The 20,672-nt window shown below is 44.4% G+C and overlaps 1 protein-coding gene across 3 annotated transcripts in view; it reads left to right on the top strand.

Annotated features, from left to right (window-relative positions):
- The first annotated feature begins 289 nt into the window (after positions 1-289).
- STK38L (serine/threonine kinase 38 like) overlaps positions 290-20,672 on the top strand; it is a 45,403-nt gene continuing 25,020 nt past the window's right edge. Inside the window, exon 1 of one of the 3 annotated variants that reach the window (XM_040062436.2) lies at positions 290-334. The gene's annotated coding sequence lies outside the window, so the exon portion shown is untranslated. Of the gene's footprint in view, positions 335-487; positions 728-20,672 lie in introns of those variants that run through there. The other 2 variants (XM_040062437.2, XM_058420318.1) reach the window with 2 other exon arrangements.

The raw sequence follows: 20,672 nt of genomic DNA, 5'->3' as shown, positions 1-20,672 counted from the left end.
TGTGCAGTGACCGAGTCCGAAGAGGATGGCGAGTCTCCCTGGCAGGGGGTATCCCAGCACCGTCCGGTCTCTGGGATGGCCCGGCACCGGCGGCCGCTCGCTCCCTGCCCCTCGCTCCCATCCCGGGACGCCGCCGCGGAGGGGCGCGGGGCCGGCCGGGGCGGGCGGCAAGGGGCGGGGCGGGCGGCGCGCGCCGGCGGGCGCGGCCAATGGCGGCGCGGGGCTCGGCGGCGCGCGGCTCTCGCGAGAGCCGGCGGGTAAACATCGGCCCCCGCCGCGGGCCCGCCCGCTGCCATTAGCGCGGGGGCGGCGCCGCGCTCGGACCGGGCGGGAGGTGAGTCCTGAGGGGAGCCGGGTCCTGAGGGCAGCCGGGCGCCCTCCGCCCCGGCGCTGCCCGCGGAGACAGCCCTGGCACGCTGCCGCTGGACACTGGGAATCTCCCCCGCCTTCCCTCTTTCCTCCCCCCGCGCCGTGAGGCAGCAGGAGCAGCCATCGCCGTGGAGGCTGTGGGAGCGCAGCCTCAGCCTCGGCTGCCGGGACGATCTGGGCTTGCGGGGCAGTTCGCACGCCTGCCCCTCGTGTGACTCGTCCCCCTGCCCGCGGGGTGACTTGTGACTCGTTCCGCGGCCCCTGGGGTGGCTCCTCTCGCTGCCCCCGCGGTGATTTGTTCGTGTGCCGCCGGCCGGGAGGCTGAGGTGCCCCCGGAGGTGTCGGTGCGGGGACGGAGGTGAGCCCGGCGGGGGGAGCGGGGCCGGGGCTGTGCGGAGACCCCGCCGGCAGGGTCAGGGCTGGGCTGTACTCGTGCTCCAGAACGTGGCTCTGGGCTTAAGGGTGTCCTGCCTTCTTTAGAAATAAATAAATAGAGGGACGAAATTATCTCCGTAATGCGCTTAGAAAAGCAAACAACCTTCGCAAGTTTCCACTCGCTGGAGGAGCAGATCTCAAACCTGCCGAGCCGAACGAGTTCGGGATTGAGGCCCCCGTGGTTTGTCCGTCCGGCTCGTGCTCTGTGTTTTTAGACAATTCTCATTGACTCAGGTAAAAGTTAAATGCTAAGAGCTTACAGAGGTCTCGCAGTTGTTTGGTTTTACTTGATCTGGAACGCCTTGGGTTAGAATAGCAGAGTTCACACGCGTGCCTCCGCTGATGTACCTGGCTTCCTCTTGCAAAATCCTGACTGGGAATAAATGAGCCTTGCTGCAGCCTCTGAATCGAAAGCAATGTCGACGTTTGAGATATATATATATATATATATATATATATATATATATATATATATAATTTTTTTAAGATAAGTTTCCTGTAAGGTATTTGGTGGGATGTATCTGTTTTGCTTTTACCTTCTTTTTGGAGAGCAGTGGGGTTTTTGTTGTCTGTAGATCTTGGGGTTTGTCAGGTACGCTGATTCAGTGTTTTGATTACAGTTTTTTAAAGTCACTTAAAGCAGAGAGATCTTGTTTATGGGTGTTTATAAGGCTAATAAATCTCGCTAAGTTGTTGTGCCTGCTCCATAAAAGATGTCTGAATATATACAGGAATCTGAAAAATAGTTTTCATTCCTTATGCTTCAGGAATGAAAGAATATCAGCTTTAATTTTACTCGAAAGAGTGAAAAGAAATAGGAACCCAGAGGCTACTGACCTGAGAAGTGATGATCAGTGGGCACCCTCATGTGAGAAATCTGTTACTATATCCAATAGAATTGCTGCAGTTTTACCTTCTGTGCCATATGTAGACATTTTCCTGGCTTTGTTAAGAAATGTCTTGGATAGGAAAAGTCAAATTTGCATAGCTCTGTGAACTCATTTGTTCTTCATAATGTACATGGCATACTGTATGTTCAGCTTAAATACTTTTGCTTAAGAGAGCTCAAAAAAATTCTAAACATTTATTTCTCAAACATTTGAGGGGAAGACAAATCCCAAGGCACTAGCTAAGCAGAATTCAGAAGCAAATATTTACAGAGGACAGGTATCATGCTTTATTTCCTTCTGCCTTTTTTTTTTTTTTTTTTTTTTTTTTTTTTTTTTTTTTTTTCCCCAGAAAGTTAATCTCTCTTAAAAAAACCCAGGAAACCCACACCCCATCATTAACTTGAAGTGGACTTGGACCAGGCCTATGCTCTTGGTGAGGGAATGTCCCCAGGAGAAGTGAAATTTTGGATTTCAGTCAGATGATTTGATGTGGACCTGCTTGTGTGAGCTTTTGGTGCTGACCTCAGCGGTCTGATCCACAGTGGAATCCCTGGTGGGACTCTCCTGGATTGGAGCAATATGGGATGTCACGCTGGAGTTCGGGGCATGCACGGTGCATGTGGCTGAGTTTTGCTTACCTGTTCTTTCTCAGGAGTTCTGTGTAGCCTCCCTTGGCTCCTCTGTCTTTTTGTCCCCAAAGTTTGAATGGCGGGTGGGAGGTTTTTTTTTAATCATTTAGGTTACTGCTGTAGTTTGGGATGGCTCTTGAATCCTGTGGTGACCACAAGAAGCTTAGTCACCGTCTGTGTCCCCTGGCTTTGTCTTGCTTTCAAAGCTTATCTTCTCTCTACAGATTCAGTTTGTGCTCAGTCCATGTTTATTCCAGTAAAAATGTTGTTTTTCCCACCAAGTTTAAGCTGAGCATTAGTTAAAATGTGAAGCCGGTTGATAAACTTTGATATTTGTATTCCAGAAGATGCAGGGTAGACGTGGAAATTGCAATGAAAAGAATTGCTTCTCTGAATGCAGTATTCATCAGCACAAAGCCTGCTAAGCTGATATTATATGGTAAATGGTTTGCTTTTAGTCTCCCAGAAAGAGGCTTTGTGTCTTAGGGTAATGGCAGTTGACATAAATCAAACATACAATTGTCCGCACAATCATTTAATCTTCTCTTGTTGCTCATTTCAACATATAGCTGCACTTAGGGCAGACCTGCCACTAGCAGTAATTGCATTGCGGTGGCTTGAAAATATGGGTTTGATAAATAACTGGAGTCTAATTTCTGAGATTGGTTGGTGCAGAATTTTTCAAAGTCTGGTGATTAAATAATAGCTTTTGTTGTGCAAAAAATTGTTACACCGGGGTAAGTCAATTTGATATTGTGGGGTAGGAACTCAGGGGAGAGTTATTTATTTTGTATTATGAATTTAAATAGTGAACTGTATTCAAGGTGGTAGAGTCTTGTCTTGGAGACTCAGAAATTAGGTGTCAAATGTAGCAGTGCAGACTTTATAATTTGATTGGTACAGAAAATTCTGTAGTTTAGAACTACAGAATAACTTTTGGCAGTCCCACTGCTCCTGTATTTGCTTGGGGAAGTAGTAGAACATTTTCCTCCTAACAATATGAAACAAAACAGGAAGTAGGGGAAGAAATAAGTGATCGAGAAAAACTCGGTTTCCTCGTCATAAATAATTTGCTCAGTATGGGAAGCATTAAAATGGGCAGTCATAGTTAATGCTGCCTTACTTGTGAAATCGGGTAATCTTGTAAGGCATGCATTGATAGCTCATTAAATACTTTTTACAGATTAAAAAAAGCAAAGAAAAACAGTGGATCAGGAATGAATATTTTTTTATGCTTCAAGTATGATTTTCTGATTTCTTGGTAATTTATATTTTGGATTTTATGTTCTGGTTTGAACTGTAGACTTGAAACTTAGTGTGTGTTGTATGCTTTTAATATTTGTGCCTACAAACTTGCAAATTTGTTAGCTGACCCATGGTTTTATGAGAATTACAAGTGATCAGAATGTGAAGAAAAGAGATACCTAGAATTTGGAAGAGTACTTTTATCAGATTTTGGTTGTCTGAGGAACACTTGTCTTTATGTTTTCACCAGTAAAAGGAGCACTGGTTGGTTAAAATGGTAGCCTGGGTTTATGGGATTTCACAAGTAGTAAAAAGGGAATCAACTATTCACCTTTTAATAACACAAGACAGCCAAGATGAAGTAAGAGTTTGGTGTGTGCAGGTTGTGCAAACAGATGGAGTTTACCAAAGGTGACAGAATGAATAGGAGGGAGGAAAGCAAGGCATAACTCGAATCTATATGGGAGAGGAAGAGTGTGTTCTGTACTGCAACTTATATTAGCTGTGTCTCTTATGTTCCAGAGGTTGAGCCTGTGATCACTGACATGCTGTAGAGGAGCTCCAGTCCTAGCAAAGACCTTGCCATACTGGAGTGTGTTGAATTTCCTTCCACAGAAGGGGAAACAAAAAATCTTATCTTTGACCAGATGAAAGGTTGCGATACCTTTTTCTACTGTGTGTAATAAAGAGAGCTGTTTGCAATTCTGAGAGCACCGTGTGTAATGTCACATTAAGTAGCCAAGGTATTTTAGCAATTAAATCTCCTGGCAGGAAAACAAAACCCAGCCAACCATCCCCCAGACAAACACTTGGAAAACTTGGCCTTCCCAGGAAGTTGTACTTGGTTGAAGGCCCTTTTTTTGAGCCACTGTAGTAAGATAATGCTTATGAGAAACACAGTTGGTTGCAGTTAAAATGAAGGTATTGGGTCGTGCCAAACCAGAGGAGTTGCAGACGTTCGGCTTGCAAACACGGGAGTGTATGGAAGGGGCAGTAGTCATAACTTCCATTCTCGTAACCAAGGGACGAGGAGGGAAGGAAAGTCATCACCAGCAAGATGCCTGACTGCCCTGAGTGACTGCTGAAGGCAGGAACAGCAAAGGAAAGTGGTGTGGCAGGAGCAGCTTGTCACAAGTGGGGAGCTGGGTGTGCTTAGGGGGCTCTGCTGGTGGTGCGGGCTCCATATCCCTGTCCCTGATACAACAGAGTGAGACTGCTTCTCTGGCACGCTTGTGCTGTGCCATGAGATTGCTCCAGGATCACTGTGGACCCCCCAAAGGACAGACAGGGCCTCTTCCTGCCAGACCACTGCCACTTCGAAAACTCTTGAGTCTGTTCTGTGAGTAGAAAATCTCAGTGTTTTTATGACTTCACTAGTAAAAACCTACTCACAGCTGAACTGATAGGTAAATTCCAAAGGATATTTCCTTGTCTGCAGGAGGGCTGTTGTGTACAAATCAGCCAAGAGCTGGATGGTCTCACCACAGAACCCCGTTCCCCTTGTTTGAAGCTGAACTTGGAATTAGATGTCTTAGATTTCCGTGGATCACGCCTGCACAGAGGAGGGGACAGGGGGTGTCCCAGTATTGCCCCTTTATTACTCAGTGCAGAGCTGCCTCTGGCTGATTAGCTAGATTTGAACCAGACTCTGGGGAAGGCAGGGACAGTTCCCAGGCTTCAGTGTTCCACTTTTTCCCATAAAAACTGAAGAAAACCTTTCCTTTCAGGAGAAATTCCCTTTTCCCAGATTAGCCCAGTAAAAGTGGCAGACCTTAGACCAATGGCATCAGGCTCCTTTTGTCTTTTGTGTATTGGAAAAGTGTTTATTACAGACTTTTCTTAAAATTTGTTTTAATTACTTTTTACAATGAACAATTGCATAAGGTGTTCCCTGCCCTTCCCTCTTGCTGGTGCCTTATAAGGGAGGTAACCAGAACGGCAGCCAAATATCAGGCTGACGATGAAAGAATTGTTCCACTTAAAATGTCACTAATTTTTGGCCTGCTGAGTCCTGTATGGAGAGGAAAGCTTACATTAGTAGCTCCCCAGACAAAAGCGTTTCACCGCATTGTTTAAAGACAGCTGATGTGTCTTGAAGTTTGAGATTGCTCTGTTCTGTGCTATGTGGTGTTCACAGAGCAGGGAAGGAGAACAAATTTAATCATAAGGTAAGAATTTAGTGGGAATGCCTGTTTCTTCCAACAGTAGCAACTGGATATGTGGAACGAAGCCTGTTTAACAGTAATTAAAAGTATGATTTAATAAGCTGTAAAATCTGGAACTATAAGGGAATTTTGTGTTCTGCACATGAGGCTCTCTGTGGGACATTCAGCAATGAGAGCCATGGCTGGCACAGACAGGTAACAGGCAGCTGTTAAAGCACATTCCTGTTTAGTGGAGTAATGGCTGTTGCTTATCAGACACTGGTGTAGCAAATGCTCTTGGTGAGACTTAGCAAGGCAGTTTAAAAGGCTGAGGGAATTGGGATGGTTCAGCCTGGAGAGGAGAAGGCTTTGGGGTGACCTCACTGTGGCCTTCCAGAGCCTAAGGGGAGCCCACAGGAAAGATGGAGAGAGACTCTTGACAAGGGCCTGGAGTGACAGGACAAGGGGCAATGGCTTCACACTGACAGAGAGCAGGTTTAGATGGGATATGAGAAAGAAATTGTTCCCTGTGAGGGTGTTAAGGCCCTGGCACAGGTTGCCCAGAGCAGCTGTGACTTCCCCATCCCTGGCACTGTCCAAAGCCATGTTGGAGAGGGCTTAGAGCAAGCTGGGATAATGGAAGGTGTCCCTGCCCATGGCAGGGGAAGCTCTTTAGGGTCCCTTCCAAGCCCAACCAGTCTGTGATTGATCTGCAGTAAAGTTGCCTTGTGGTGCAGATCCCACCGTTGCATGTCTTGGAAGGCAGTCAAGTGCATCACAGCAAATTCTGACTTTCAAGATAAGGTGAAAAAGGAATTTTATCATTTCTGGTGTCATTAACATGCATCTTTCTCACTGGTTTTTATTGGTTTTGTTTGTGCTTGGTTGGTTCCACTGAAGTGAAAAAGAGCTCTGGTGGAACAGGTGAGTGGCTGTTCTTTGACCGACTTGCCACGTTTCACTTGTGTAAATCAAAAGGTTTTTTGTGCCTAAAGAAAATTTCTCTTGCTAGACTAATCTGTCTGCTGATAGTTTAATTAATTTCCTTCACTTCATGAAATTAGTGCTAGCTTGTATCTCCATTTCCATGGATGCTATAGGAAAGGAAATATTCATATTCACGTTTTTGGGGAGGAGAGGAGAGAAACAAACCAACCAAACCTGATCATATTGTAAGCATAATTTCTAGTAAAGTCTTATTGTTTAGTCCTTCCCCAATCTTCACAGCCACAGGTAGTCTTAGGAAGTAGTGACTAACGGCAGAGAATTGAGGTTTATTAAAACAGGAGTTCTTCATTAATCTCCTGTTAGTAAAGAATATAAAGGACCACTTTATGTTGATGGTTCCTCTTATGGTTAATTATTGTATGGACACTCCCGCTCTGTGTTTAATTTAACAGAGAAGGAGAGATCACATAAAGTCTGTCTCACTTGAGCATCTTAGCCCACTTGTAGTCTGGATGTGCTGACCTCACTGCAAAATTGCCTAAGTAGCAATTGGAAACTTTTCTGTGGTGTGGTTTTTGGTGGTTTTTTTGTTTGTTTGATTTTTTGTTTGTTTTTTGTTTTTGTTTTGGGTTTGTTTGTTTTTGTTTTTTCCCTTCTTAAAAAGAAAAAAGAGCAACAATTATATTAAGAACACCTGGAATAATCACCTGTAAGTTGCTTATTCTTTGTGAAATAAAAGTGAAGTTGAAGTTGGACAAAATGACAATAAGCCACAGAGGTTGAGGCTGTAGTTCCCAAGTTCAGTGAACCCCAGAGCTTGAACTGCTTGTCTGGCCCAACACATTCTCAGCCCATCATCCACCTCCCAGCCCTCTGGAGCACAGGTTGGAAATCACTATGATTCCATATGAATTATGATGAGCTGTGGTAGTAGGAACAAACATCTTCAGAAAGTTTCAGGTAAGAGATGGAATTGCCAGAACTGAATTTTGAGAAGGAGATCTGGAAAACCAATACCAGTTGTTTGGAAGATGGAGGGAATACAGAAGGGGATTCTTCTGACTGTTAAATCTTTTTCCTCTCTCTCTCTTTTTTTTCCCCCATGAGCCAGTGATAAAGGGAAAAGAACAAAGTGGAACGCTTTAAATTGGCAAGCTTTGCTGGCAAATCTTCAAAGAAGTTGGAAAATTTTTTACCTTTCTTACATTGTACCAGTTGTTGACTGCTCTAGTTCTCAGTAATTAACAGTGTTTACAGGCAGCAGTCATCCATTGCTTCAAGAGGAAGTGTTACAGGAGAACAAACCTGTGGGATGAATCCTTGGATTCCAGCTGTGCTGGCATGGTAGTCATATTTAGAAGGATGGAGGTGTCCAGGTGAGGATTAGAATGTGTTTACCAGCTAAGCAATTTGAGCAGGTAAATCCTGGCACTTCCAAAGGGTTGGTTATACCTGGCATGTGATGGATGCATTGGACTTGCATGAAAGTTTCTTGTGACAGGAATGATGATGTGTCCTCTCATCCTCCCACCTTGCTCTGGGCTTTGTCACAGTGAGGGGTGTGAAATGAATGCCGTACTGATGTGATCAGTGCAGAGAATTTCAGCCCATGGATGTGTTAGTGGGCTTGACCAGTATGTGGATATTTAAGTTAATGTATTTCAGGTCTAATCCCAGCTCCTTCAGTGAGGGTTGGTGGTGCTGATGTTGGTGTAGGGTGACCTAAAGGAACTTTCACTTGGTTTTTCAGGAGGCATCCGAGTACAACCTGCCCTGTTCCCTGCTCCCAGGTCAGGCTGAAAGTGTTGTAAGCATTGTCTCTGGCAGCTGAGGTTCATTCAGAACTCCAGTCTTAGGCTCACACTTGGATATCTTTAAGCCCCATTTAATCCCAGAGGGCACCTGATTCATGTGAACTGTTTGATTTTGCTCACAGACACATAAGCCACTTTTGTAGTGGCACATGAAAAAAGAAAGAACAAATCCCTTTCAGAGTTCAGGAGAAAGAGATGAACATTTTATCACCAAAACCAGGGAAGAGAGAATTTCTCCTGTCTGAATACACACTGACCTACAGCACTGACTGGAGCTGCTGCTCACAGCTTGTGCTGCAGCCTGGCTGCTGACAGAATAACTTTACTGAGCACCTCTGCTGCAAAGAGGTTCCTTGGAGCCTGCCAAAAATACTGCTGCCTTCACCTTTGGTCCTCAGTAAGGTGCAAAACTCTGGCCTTTGTGAGGGTGCATAGAAGAAATATGCTTCCCCTTTTTATGTACACATAAGCAAAATAACATTCCACTCTGTATAATGATCTTTATAGTCAAAAGGAACATCTGGGGAATGACCAATGGACACACTTTTTTAATGTGTACTTTGGATCACTGCATTTGAAAGGATTGAAATCATAGTGGAAAGTCAAAGAAAAGGGAAGTAATTATGGAATAATTGGGGGGGGATTGTTATACTCTAATAAAGATAAGTAGTTTTAGCTAATTTTCTCTCTGCCTTTTTTGTTAAACAAGCAGCAATATTTAGAAAGCCAATTTCAATTTTGTTTATGGTTCAGTCCAGTTTCAGGTGTTGACTCCCAGGCATGGAATGAGCTTGTGCTGCTTAGGAAGCAAGGCCTGCAGGAGAAGAATTATAATGACAATTTTGCTTATACTGTTTTCCTTCAAGAAAAAAACCAAGAAAATGAAAGCTGTTAGTGTTATTTGTATTTTTTCCTTGTAGAAGCTAATTTTTGAAATCAGCCCTGTCAGTGTCTTTCTTATTTCTCTATCCCTGTAATTTTCTCAGTATGAGAATCAGAGCATAAATATATTTTCTTGGTTCTTTTGCTGAAGGATTCTTCATCAGTTGTGTCGTCTTTAAAGATATACAGACCGAGAAGATAAAAAGCTTGTGTATCCTTACTCAGGACATTAGGGAGAGTGAATCTGCCTGTGTGCAGCTGGAGAATGCAGTTTCAGGATGAGATTTTCTTATGTTGGTGTGGAATTCAAGTGCTTTCCCTCCCTCACTTGGATGCCAAGGCAAGGCTGGGTTTTTTCACAAAGATTGGTTAATTAAGGGCCACCCACCCCCCTTCTCCTTGAATCCTAAAGTAAATCCTCCTCAGATATTGCAAACTGATAAACCCCAAGAAGGAGCAGTGCAGCTCTAGCTCCATATTTGTCTTGGATGGAAGGCCAGACTCCTGTCTGGAACATGTGAATTGGTGCTTTGGGTGCAGCTTCCTTCTATTCAGGGGTGGGGATGATCTTGTCAACAGAGCACCTGTTTTACAAGATGAAGTCACTGACACAAGTGGGCTGCCAGCATTTATGTACATCCAAGGCAGGGAAACAGCGCCTTTTTGTCCTGTGCTATAGCAAGCACCTGCCTTGGCTTTTCCCTCCAGTTTTCCCTTCCTTGGATAGATCAGGATGTAGCCTGTGCTACAGACCCCCTGACTGTAGGGTCTTGAATGAAATAAAATTTAGCTAAGGGAGCTTTACTGAATGCATTCCAATGGCCTTCCAGATTAATGGCATTGACTAATGTGTGAGTAAAACAAACAGCTAAGAATTTCTTGTAATTATTTTAATTTCCTTTGGTACCTCAGTCAATGCTGATTCTAACCAGGAATCCTCATTTTCTTTTTTTTTTTTTTTTTTTTTAAATAAATCTACTACCCATATTGAATTTGGTGGTATAATTCTCATCAGCTTTGAGGGAGAGGGGGCTGACAAAGAATAATCCCGCCTCTGTTTTGGTTACTTAAGACATTTTTTGAAGCGCTAGGCAGATATGAGTGTACTGAGGTGTTTTTCATGAGTGCTTTTTCAATATTGAAACATGGTACTCTGAGGTACTGACCACATTTGACCCTGTGTACTTCCCTGGCATTGTTCAATCAGTTTAGCAGCTGTTTACAAAGCACCAAAATTCAGAAGGCTTTCATCTGTGAATGAAACACATTCTTTTTGCTCAGCTTGGCATCTCTGAATTTACTGAGCAGCACCAATCCCCTAATATTGTGTGATTAGATTCAGTTACCTCGTGCCATCCCAATGCAAAAGGTCCCACTTATTAATGGAATCAACTGATGCTTTCAAAGCTGTTGCTCTGAATTGTGTTTGTGACACATCCAGCTAAAATTACTTTGTTTCCTTAAAGCAGAGTCTAAAATATTGTTACATAGTTTTCTAAATTTGTATAATTTGCTTCATGCCCTTTTACTGGCAAGATACAAGGCAAATACAACTAATGGTTGATTTCTTTGAAATTACGTGGTCGGTTCAAGGTGAACCTCTGTTTCTGTGCTAAATTTTCTTAAAGAAAAGTGCTCAAGAGCTCTGAAACTTCTGCTGGCTCCGGAAAGAAATGCAGTTAGAATGTGGGATGGGAATATTCCTGCTCTCCTTTTGCATGGTTCTAGCATGTTGGGAGCCAGCAGGTCATGGGCTTTACTACTGGTAAAGTGTTTGGTTTCAGATATTACTTAAAGGAATACTTAGATTAGTTCATATTTAGTAAAAATGCAATGAGATGCTCTCACAAAAGAAGCTGGATAAAAGCAGTTTGTGTTTTCAAGGACAGTGCTATTTTGAGGGGGAATAATTCTGTTTACCTACCTTATTCAGTCCTTGGCCTTTAGAATGGTATCAGCAAAGGAAGTGACTCTTACAGATGCTTTTGTGGTTCCTAATCTGCTGAGAGCTGGACTGAGATCCCTTGATTCATTTCACGTAAGCCACCAAAGAGCTATTTCCAGTTACTGCTTGGACCAGGTCTTGGAGCTGAAAGATGCCATCTCTGCCTGCCAGCCATGCCTCACAAGAATCATAACAACTTGCATTTCAAATATGTCAACATGATAATTCAGCCTTTGAAGTTTTGGCACCTATTTGGCAAGGGATGTCTCCAAAGAGGTATTTTTAGCAAACACTATATTTAGAGCTTCAGATCTTCATCTCCTTTCTTTATGTGGAGAATATTTTTACTGTCTGAGGTGCCCAGAGTTAAAAGCTGTAAAAATAACGAGATGTTCAAGCCACAGTTGGATTCAAATTGTCTTACATTTGGTGGGAGCTGTGCCTATCCACATGACAGACTTGTCTGGCCCTCTTCTGCTGGGGGGTCCAGTGTCCTGTGGTGCAGATGGGGATGAGGGGAGGAGGGATGACACCTATTTTGTTTGCTTCACTGGGCTTTTGGAACATAATTTGATTGAAAGTGGGATCTGTTTGCTGTAGGACTGTTTGCTGAGGATGGGTCTCCAGAGGTGCTTGAGAAACCTGTTACAAGGCTTGGCCAACAAATAGAGAGGCTTTGGAGATGATGAGGGGAAGCAAACTGCTGAATCCAAAGACTCCTTCCAGATATCCTCATCACAATGAGAGCTGGCTTTGTGTCAGATACCAGGCAGGATTCATCTACCTGTCCTTGGGTGTTTAAAAGTTGCACATCCAAGGCAGTTTGACATCTTAACCATCCTGGGTAGTCAGTGGATTTGGAAAAGTGCTGGGAGGAGATGTTTGCTTCTGCCTCCTGCAAGGGTGACTACAGATGGAGAAAATTACAGGTGCATGGAAGGCTTGAGTGGACTTGCAGTTGTGCTGCCTCGAATGAACACCCTGATTACTGCTGTGTGACTTCTGAGTAGCTCCCTGTGGCAGATGAAATGTCAACAATAACAGGATCTAGTGAGTTCACTTTTGTCAAATATCCCTGCAGGTGCACGAATGAACTTGTGAATTCCCAGCCTCCTTTTGTTTTGCCAGCAGTGTGGTCAGGATCTATTTGTTTTTCTCCAGAAGAGCGTGAAGAATGTGCTCCCTCAACAGCAGCTTCGAGAGCCCCAGGGCTCCTGTGATCCTCTGCAGTTGCACCTCTGAAAAATCCCCGGGCTCGGGTCAACTGAGCTTTTTCTTCTGTTTCCTGCTGTAATTCTAGATTTTCCCATAGTTCATTGTGGCATTTAGTGTTAAAAATAGGATTCCATAAAGCATTTTTATGTTCTTGAAGTGCACACACTTTATTTTTCAAACGTGTGTCTGTGTGCCACCTTGCCAGAGGAGCAGTGAGTCTTAGCCCAGCGCTGACCCCATCTGACTGTAATACTAAACTCAAGGTGAGATTCAGGACTAATGCACCGATTCTGGGTCTCAACTCTCCCTTCAGGTTTTTGGCAGCTTCTGCAAGTTACTCTTTGTGCCTCAGTTTCTGGATAGTTAACTTTTGATTTCATTTATGTTTTGGTGGTTCTGATTAATTTTGTTATGCCTTCTTTTCTGTGTTTCTGAAATCAGACTGAAATTTTCTGCATTGTTTGAGAACTGTATGTGGAGGGTGCTCTGTCAGCACGTGTGGCTCACCATCCCTGGAAGTCTTCAAGAAATTATTTTAGGTGGCACTTAGTGCTGTGGTTGAGTTGATGTGGTGGTGTTTGGTCAAGGACTGGACTTGATCTTGCAGGTCTTTTCCAGCCATGCTGACTCTAGGATTCTCCCCTATCTTGGATGTATTTCTGCTAGCGAATGGAGGGGTCTGTTCCCAAAGGCTGCTGTGGATACTTGTTACCAGTCAGGAATCATCCCTGGCTCGTAGACATTCAAAATCCTGCCAGGACTGAAGGCTAGGTTTGCTTCGTTTGCTTCTCAGTCCAGGTGATACAGTTGCTGACTGGTATTATCAAGATCATGTGTTTTTATGTTTCTGTTTTGGAAAGTACCTCGAGATCTGGTTGGAAAATATTTTTAAAGGGGCAAAACATAATTTGCCTGAAGGCTGAGAGGAAGGTACATGACACAGGGAAGCAGAATAAAGCCTGCAGCTCCAGTTCATTGCAAGATGGAGATCCTTTGTGGCAGTATTAACACGAGGGATAACCCAGAGGAGAGGAAAGCAGCTTGAGGCTTGCTAGCAACCTCAAAAGACCTTTGCAGCTTTGGGCATGCTGGGAAGAGGGAGGGCACACCTTCCCTCCTGGAGGCTGCCAGCAGAGCAGCTTCCCTTTGCTTTCAGGATTTGTTGAAATTTCCATAATTTATTTTGCAAAATTTACTCAAGAGCATGGGGCGGGGCGGGGGGGAAGTAGACTAGCCTCCAGATCTTGCTTCCAGCCCTGAGTTACCATCTTAGATCTGGGAAGAGTAATGAATTTTTTATTATGGATCTAGGCTAGGGAGGTAGGGCACAATATCAATGGAGCATAATCTGTGGAGTAAAGAGTGCTAGTTTTTCCCAGACCTTTTCTGACTGCCAGGGGTAGTTCTAAAATAAGGGATTTCACTTGCTCTTCATTTTGTAAATGAGTGCAAGTTAAAGTATATTTTAAGGCTCAGTTAAAGCAATAATTAATCATCCGAGCAATCACAGATGTAAATGTTTTTGATTCTGTGCTAATACTACTTTATTAGACTACTTTCTCTTTATTTTTTGGTGCTCCTTACATTTTCAGAAGTGAATAGAGCAGAGCAGATGCTTCCTTGTGATTTGTGAAACTGGGACATATTCTCTCTTACCCTGTGCTATATCAATATGACAAACCACATTCCTTTTACTGCATGTGGCTTTACCGGAAAACTGTAAAACTTTCCAAAGGTTACCTATTTATCAGTACTTTAAAGGGCAGCTGAATAATATTATTTGCATATGAGCAACAGAATATGTAAACATGGACTGGGGAGTCATTGGGGGAATGCTCTCAGCTGGACTCACAGGAGCAGCATTTCTCCAACGCTGTTGTAGCTCAGCTGGGAAATGCTATCACCAAATTTGGCTTCTTGCAGAGCACTGATATTCAGTGATCCTTCCTGTTGCTCTTTCCCGTGTATTTTCCCTGTTTCTGAATTCATGGTGAGATTTTAGCCCCGTCTTTAGGACAGTGCAAGGCGAATCAGGTGTTTATCTTACCACACACCCTTCCAACCCCGCAAGATACAGATCCGTGCTTGGCTGCAGCCCTCGAATGGGCAGCTCGCACAAGCGCATTTACAATGGACGGCCCACACATCTCATATGTTTTAGGTTAAATAATGATTTTTCAGAATGAATAATAACTTCTTAATATGCCTGTGAACTCCTTAAGCCTCCTAACGTGATCTGCTGGCTACAGGAATGATGTTTGCTTTCTTTTAGGGTAACTGAGGCACACCCTAGGTACATATTTTCTTTTTTCTTTCTGTATGGTTTGCTTTTGCACATAGGAAATAAAATAGAATCCAGATCATCTGTTGCTTAATGCAGTTTCCTGTGTTGTAGCCACAAGAGCATCCTTCCTCTGCATACATCATCTGCAATTGGAAACAGAAAACTCCAGATATTAATGGTTTCAATGCTTGCATCACTGGCAAATGACAGCAATTTAATGTGGTTTTATTTTGCAGTATTTATCCACTTCAAGTCACCATTAGAGGTTTTGCTAGGGATACCTGAGCTGGTGACTCTTCTGGGAGATTGTTTGAGTACACTGAGAGGGGATGCATTAAGGAATGAGTGAGAAATTAGGATGGGCATTTAAGTGGATGTTCCTGATGTGTTCCCATAGCTCAAGTGCCGGGCATTGCTTTAAGTCTTTGAGTGACCATAAAACTATTCAGGTTCAAATACAGGCTGTGTCTGTGCTTCTGCTGCAGCTCAGCATCGCTGTTTGAGCTTGCTGTCCATGCTGGGCTTTGCCCAGCGTGCAGGAACCGAGCAGTGCCCCAGGAGGAGAACTTGGGAGAGTTCACAAGGCAAACGGGAGCAGCACATGGTACAAACCCTTCCTGGACTTTGTAAATGTGGCTGGGGTGATCCATGGAGAGTGCAGCATGTGGATGGGTGCTCAGCTGTTCAGCATGGTTAGCCTCACCCTGACCGTTTCCATCAGAATCAAATGGATTGTGTTCAGAAAGTAGAGACAGCCTCTGTTTTGAGAGCTTTGCACAGCTCTCCTCTCCACCAGCCCCTTTCCAAATGGATCCAGCCAAAGTGGGGGCAAGAGGGATGTGACTCTGGTGAGAGTCAGTGTTTGTGTAACAGTTGTCACCGTTGGGCTCCGGGGGTTCTGTTGCACCCAATCTGACATAAATGGCCTCTGTCCAAAGGGACAGCCCTGTCCTCCCACTGCCACAAGTGTATCCAGACTTTACTGGGATGTAGTCCAAGTCTGGCTGCCTGCAAAAGGGACAGTGCTCTGCTCCCCCTTGTCCTCTGTGCCTGTCCTTATTTAATTGCCCCCCTTTCACTGAATTTGCAGAGTTGGAGGATGGGACACACCAATTTGCTGATCTTATGGGAGAGTGGTCTTCTTTTCACAAGAGCATGGGCTGGTTGGTAGATTAATTTTGTCAGGCTGCTGAATTGCCCTAACTGGCTTGTGGCTGCATTATTAGGAAAACTGTTGGAGTGTGTGGCTGGGACTTGAGGGATCAGCCCATTGGAGAGGAGGGGACTTGTCTTTCTAAGAACCAATTGTAGACCTGCCCTGACAAGTCCTTGAAGCAGGACTTGGCAGCAATGTTTGTCCTTTTTGTGTGAGGGCCTTGAGCATAGGGCCCATCCCCATAAGGAAATGTTAACATTAAATAATATTTCAAAAGTGGAAATGATCTCATTCTTCCTACGGCTTATTTGGGTTTTTCTCTGGTTACTATTTATGGGAAATAGCTGCTTGTATGCAACTTACCGAGCAATTCAGATCACTGCTTGAAAGTCATCTTTATTTGCCACTCCACCAGTCTCCATCTTGACCCATTGTTTATTCAAAACTGGTATTTCCGTTCAGATTTCCTGCAGGTAACTCCACTTGTATTTATCTACACTTGACAGATAAAGAAATGGAGGCACAATGACACTTGGTCACTTTACAGGGCAGTAGAGATTTTCACCTTGAAAAGGAGCCATGAGAACTATTCTGTAGGAACACAAGTATTTCTTCTCCTTTGCTTGAGGTGACCCCTCTTCCATGAAGAGTCCTTCTTTTACCAATGAGTCCTGCTCCTTTTCTCAGTCAAGAGAGTGCTTAGCCCTCAGGATGTGCTCTAAGGCTTTCTGTTCTGCAGGCTTCCTTGGTGGGAAAGGTTTGCTCCAAGAGAATTGCTGTCTTTTTCTGCTTTTCTTGCCATAATCTATTTCATCTTGAAAGCGTAGGAAACTGGGCTCTTGAAATTTTATTTAATAATTTTTAATCTGGAAATTTATCCTTTCATGCACGTTTAACATACAGCCTTAATATCTTATAGAAACTGAAGCAGATCTCTTCTGTCCCTTTTCCCTTTTCCTTTAACTAGGAAACCAGATAATAGAATCAAATATCTGAGATTAATTTAAAGGAAAACAGCACCCGTTCTGAGTGAACTTTCCCAGGCCAAGGCTGGAGAATTACTACTCACATGGAACTAATGCCCATCACAAACCTCATCATCTTTCACCTAGCTGCAATTCCTTTTTTGCCTTTCTTTTCTCTTCCTAGAAGGGTAAATATGCAGTTATGTAGGAGGGATCATGTAGACATACAGATTGTCATAACAAAGCATTCCTGGTGCCCTTCAGCCCTGGAGGAGATGAGCAGTTGGGATGTGAAAGAAAGGCTGCAGGAAGACTCTTAGACTTTACAAGGCAGTCTGCCTCTGCAAGAGCTGTTTCCTCTCTACCCAAACCTCTAAATGTCATGATAAGCCCCAGCTACCCACTTGCTGTGTGTTTGTGATGTGATAGAAATGTTGAAATACAAGACCACAGTTGTATTGACTGTTCTCCCCTAAACCAGTCTGATAATAAGGCACAAGGGTAAAGCCTTCTCTTCTCAGCCATCCTTATTAGCACTGTGGGGATTAGGTGTTGTCATTATGGTTCCTTTATGAGATAATGCTTCATTCTCCACCTCTGGTGCTGGTGATTTGGTGGTAAGAGTATGGCTCGGCTCCATCCCCACCATTCCAAATCTGCCTCCCAGCTTCAGGCACCAGGAGGGTGGTGCCACGTGCTCCTCTCTTACATCAAGAAACCACACACATCTCTATCTCTGGGCCCTCACCACGTTAGTCTGCTCTGTGTGCCAACAGCTGTCTGCTGCTCCAAATATCCCAGCTAAAGGAATGAAGTGGGATTTGAATGGGCAAACATCTGTTCTGCAGTGTTTTGTACACTGACAGCAGACGCTCCCTGCATTTACAGGTTTGCAGGGCCAGAGGGATCTGTTGTGCTCATTGATGCTGACTGGAGGCACTGCACAGGCCATGGCCGGGCACTGATGTTCTGCATCTCATTTAGCAGTCAGCTCCTTTGCCGGCACAGACTTACCATGTGTAATTACTTAATTTGATTGATGGGATCTAAAAAGAGCCTGGCAAGAGTCAGGGATTTGAACATACATCAGTGAAAAGGAAAAGCAAACTTGGTGCCTTCTTCTCAAGCATTCTTCAGTGCAAGAGTGCCTCCTAATTCCCAAAGGTCCTGCTTCCCTAGGCTCCCTAGGAAGTAGAAGGGCTTTACAAAATACCTAAAATCTAAGAGTAGAGCTTCTTGGATGGCTTCTGAAGAAGTGATACAGTTTCCTTGAAACATGTACTGGTGCTGTGGTAAAAGCTTCTTTGCCTATTCTTTGCTTCTTTCCTAACTTGTGCCTCTTGGTCACAAAAGATGTAGAGAAATTCCCCGTGATATGCGGTTGTACATGTTTTAGAGTGGGACATATTTTTCATTGGACCTGAGTAGGACTTTATCTAGAAAACCAATAACTGAGGAGGAAGCAGATTTATGATTGTTGACCTTGCTCTGTTTGTAATTATTTCATGATCCAAAACATTGCAGCAAGATATTTAGCACAGGCTTTTTTTATGCCAGTTAATTTAACAGGTCTTAAAACAATATTTTCTTACTCCTGGATGCAAGTACCTGCTAAAAGCTGTGAAAATGCTTAAGTGCACAGGAATGTAATTACTCCAGTAAATAGAAGAGCTTCCTGTTTTTAGACACTTCTGAGAGAACAAAGATTTGCAGCTCTGTGGAACTTGGGGAAAGCCAGGAGAAAGGACAGATACAAGTGAGGTGAAGCAAGCAATGAAATGCTATTTCACTGCAGAGCACTGTTGGCTTTCCAGCAAGCTACTGATTTCTCTTATCCCCGGGAAATGGAAATGCACCCAGTGGTAAACACTGGAAGAAAGGAGTGGCTGCTTGGGACTGCCGGTCTGGTTCCCTCATCAGGTCTCATGCTTCATTTAGTCATCCAGTGTTGTCCTGAGCTGACCTCCCACTCGGAGCACTCCTTGGAGACAGCAGCATGTGGAGACACCAGCACCTCTGTTCCCTTCCTGGTGCTGGCTCTAGCCCTCCATCCTCGCCGGTGGAGCAGAAGTACAACCCGTGTGTCCCCTCTCTGTGAGGCTGGGGTGGGTGGGGCAGTCCTGCCTGCAGCCACACACACATGCACAGTGAGGCAGTTTGAGTGGGTACTGCTAAACTCCAATGGCCGGATTGTCTTAAGAAGTAAAGAAAATAAAATGAGTTATTTGAAAGAATTGAGCTTGGGAAGGTTATGGTAAGTCACTGCATGCCCATGAGTGAGTGTTTTAAGTACAGAATGTCTCAAAATGTGCTCCTCACTTTGGGACAGAGCTGTTGACAGTAGAGCTTAAAGAATGTGATTGTATCACCAAAGGCTGAGGCAAGTGGAGCTGAGATGGAAGTGACCTTATTAGTAGAATTGCTCTTTTAGACTTTAGGTGGCCAGTCTCCCGTTGTTTGTGAAAGCCAAGATTGTGACTTCTGGATCAAAAGTTTCTTTGCTACTTGAAATGGACAAAAGATTAACTCTCAAAGGAAATACATGTAGGTTATGGAACTTACATAGGTGTAGGTAGACTTAGTTTATGCATATATTCCCCTGGATATTCTGTGTATACCCGTACATCGTTTCAGCCTGTACCTTTTCCTGTCAGGAAAATGAATTTGCGCTCGCTGCTCGTCGAAAGCAGCGGAGAGCTGAATCTCGGCCGCTGTTCATGGGAGACTTCTGCTGCTCAGCTGTGCTGAATAGCAGGAAATCCTGGAGTGCAGCACAACTCCAATATTCAGTTTTTATTCCATATTAGGAAATATTTCCTTATCATTACTGCGGGTGTGTTGGAATGATTTCCGAGATTAATTTTTGCGAGCCAAATTAAAGGACGAGGAGGCCTTGCCCGCTTATTTCCCGTTTTCGGGCTGACTCCGTGGGAAGGACCAAGTGGGCTCAGCCTGGGGCAGGGTGGCCCTTGTCAATCCCTGCAGGTGAAACCAGCCTCATCCAAACTATATTAAAAAGAACTTTTTTCAGCCTGGTAATGGTTGATCAGTGTGGGTCGTGCAGCTTCTTGCGCTGGCACAAAGCATGGAGCGGCAGCGGGAGGGAAACAAACAGATGGTTGGATGGAAAATGGGATGGCTCCTTTCAGAGACAGTGCTGGCTCATGCCAGCTTACAGCACGCACACAGCCCTGGCCTGGGCTGGGAGGGGTTCCTGCTGTTTGGCAGAGGGATTTTTTTGTCTGCTCTAATCAGAGCCCCACGCAGCTATTTTGGGATGTTTTTAGGTTTTGGAATCTACCTCAAGGCAGGAAGTACCTTTCTTCCTCTTAAAAACATATTTTTGGGTTCATTAAGGTCTTCTGGGGTTTAGTGAGCGTGTTGGAGCTGGCTGCTGACACCCCAAAATGCTCTCTGAGTGTTGCTGTCCCCTGGGTTTCCCTGGTGTCATCGTCATCATCGTGGCCATCAGCACAGTGGCTGCAGGACTCATGCAGTGTTTGCATCCCGAGTCCTGTGTGCCTGGCAGTGCCTCCCCAGGGTTTTCTCACAGCCCTGGGGATCAGGCACTGGGAGTGTCCACTCCTTTTGGTTCAGGAGTCACGGAGCACTTTCTGCTTTTAGCTGGGACTATAACAGGAGCCTCACCCACATGCCCCATGGGGGAAGAATGACTGAAAATGGCTAAAACATTTGAACATCTTTGGCTTTTAAATAGCAAAGCCTGTTCCAATGGGGCTAATTTTACTTG

Source organism: Hirundo rustica, chromosome 4, assembly GCF_015227805.2.
Source record: "Hirundo rustica isolate bHirRus1 chromosome 4, bHirRus1.pri.v3, whole genome shotgun sequence".
NCBI classification, from domain to species: Eukaryota; Metazoa; Chordata; class Aves; order Passeriformes; family Hirundinidae; genus Hirundo; species Hirundo rustica.
This window is presented reverse-complemented; position numbering and strand designations above follow the sequence as displayed.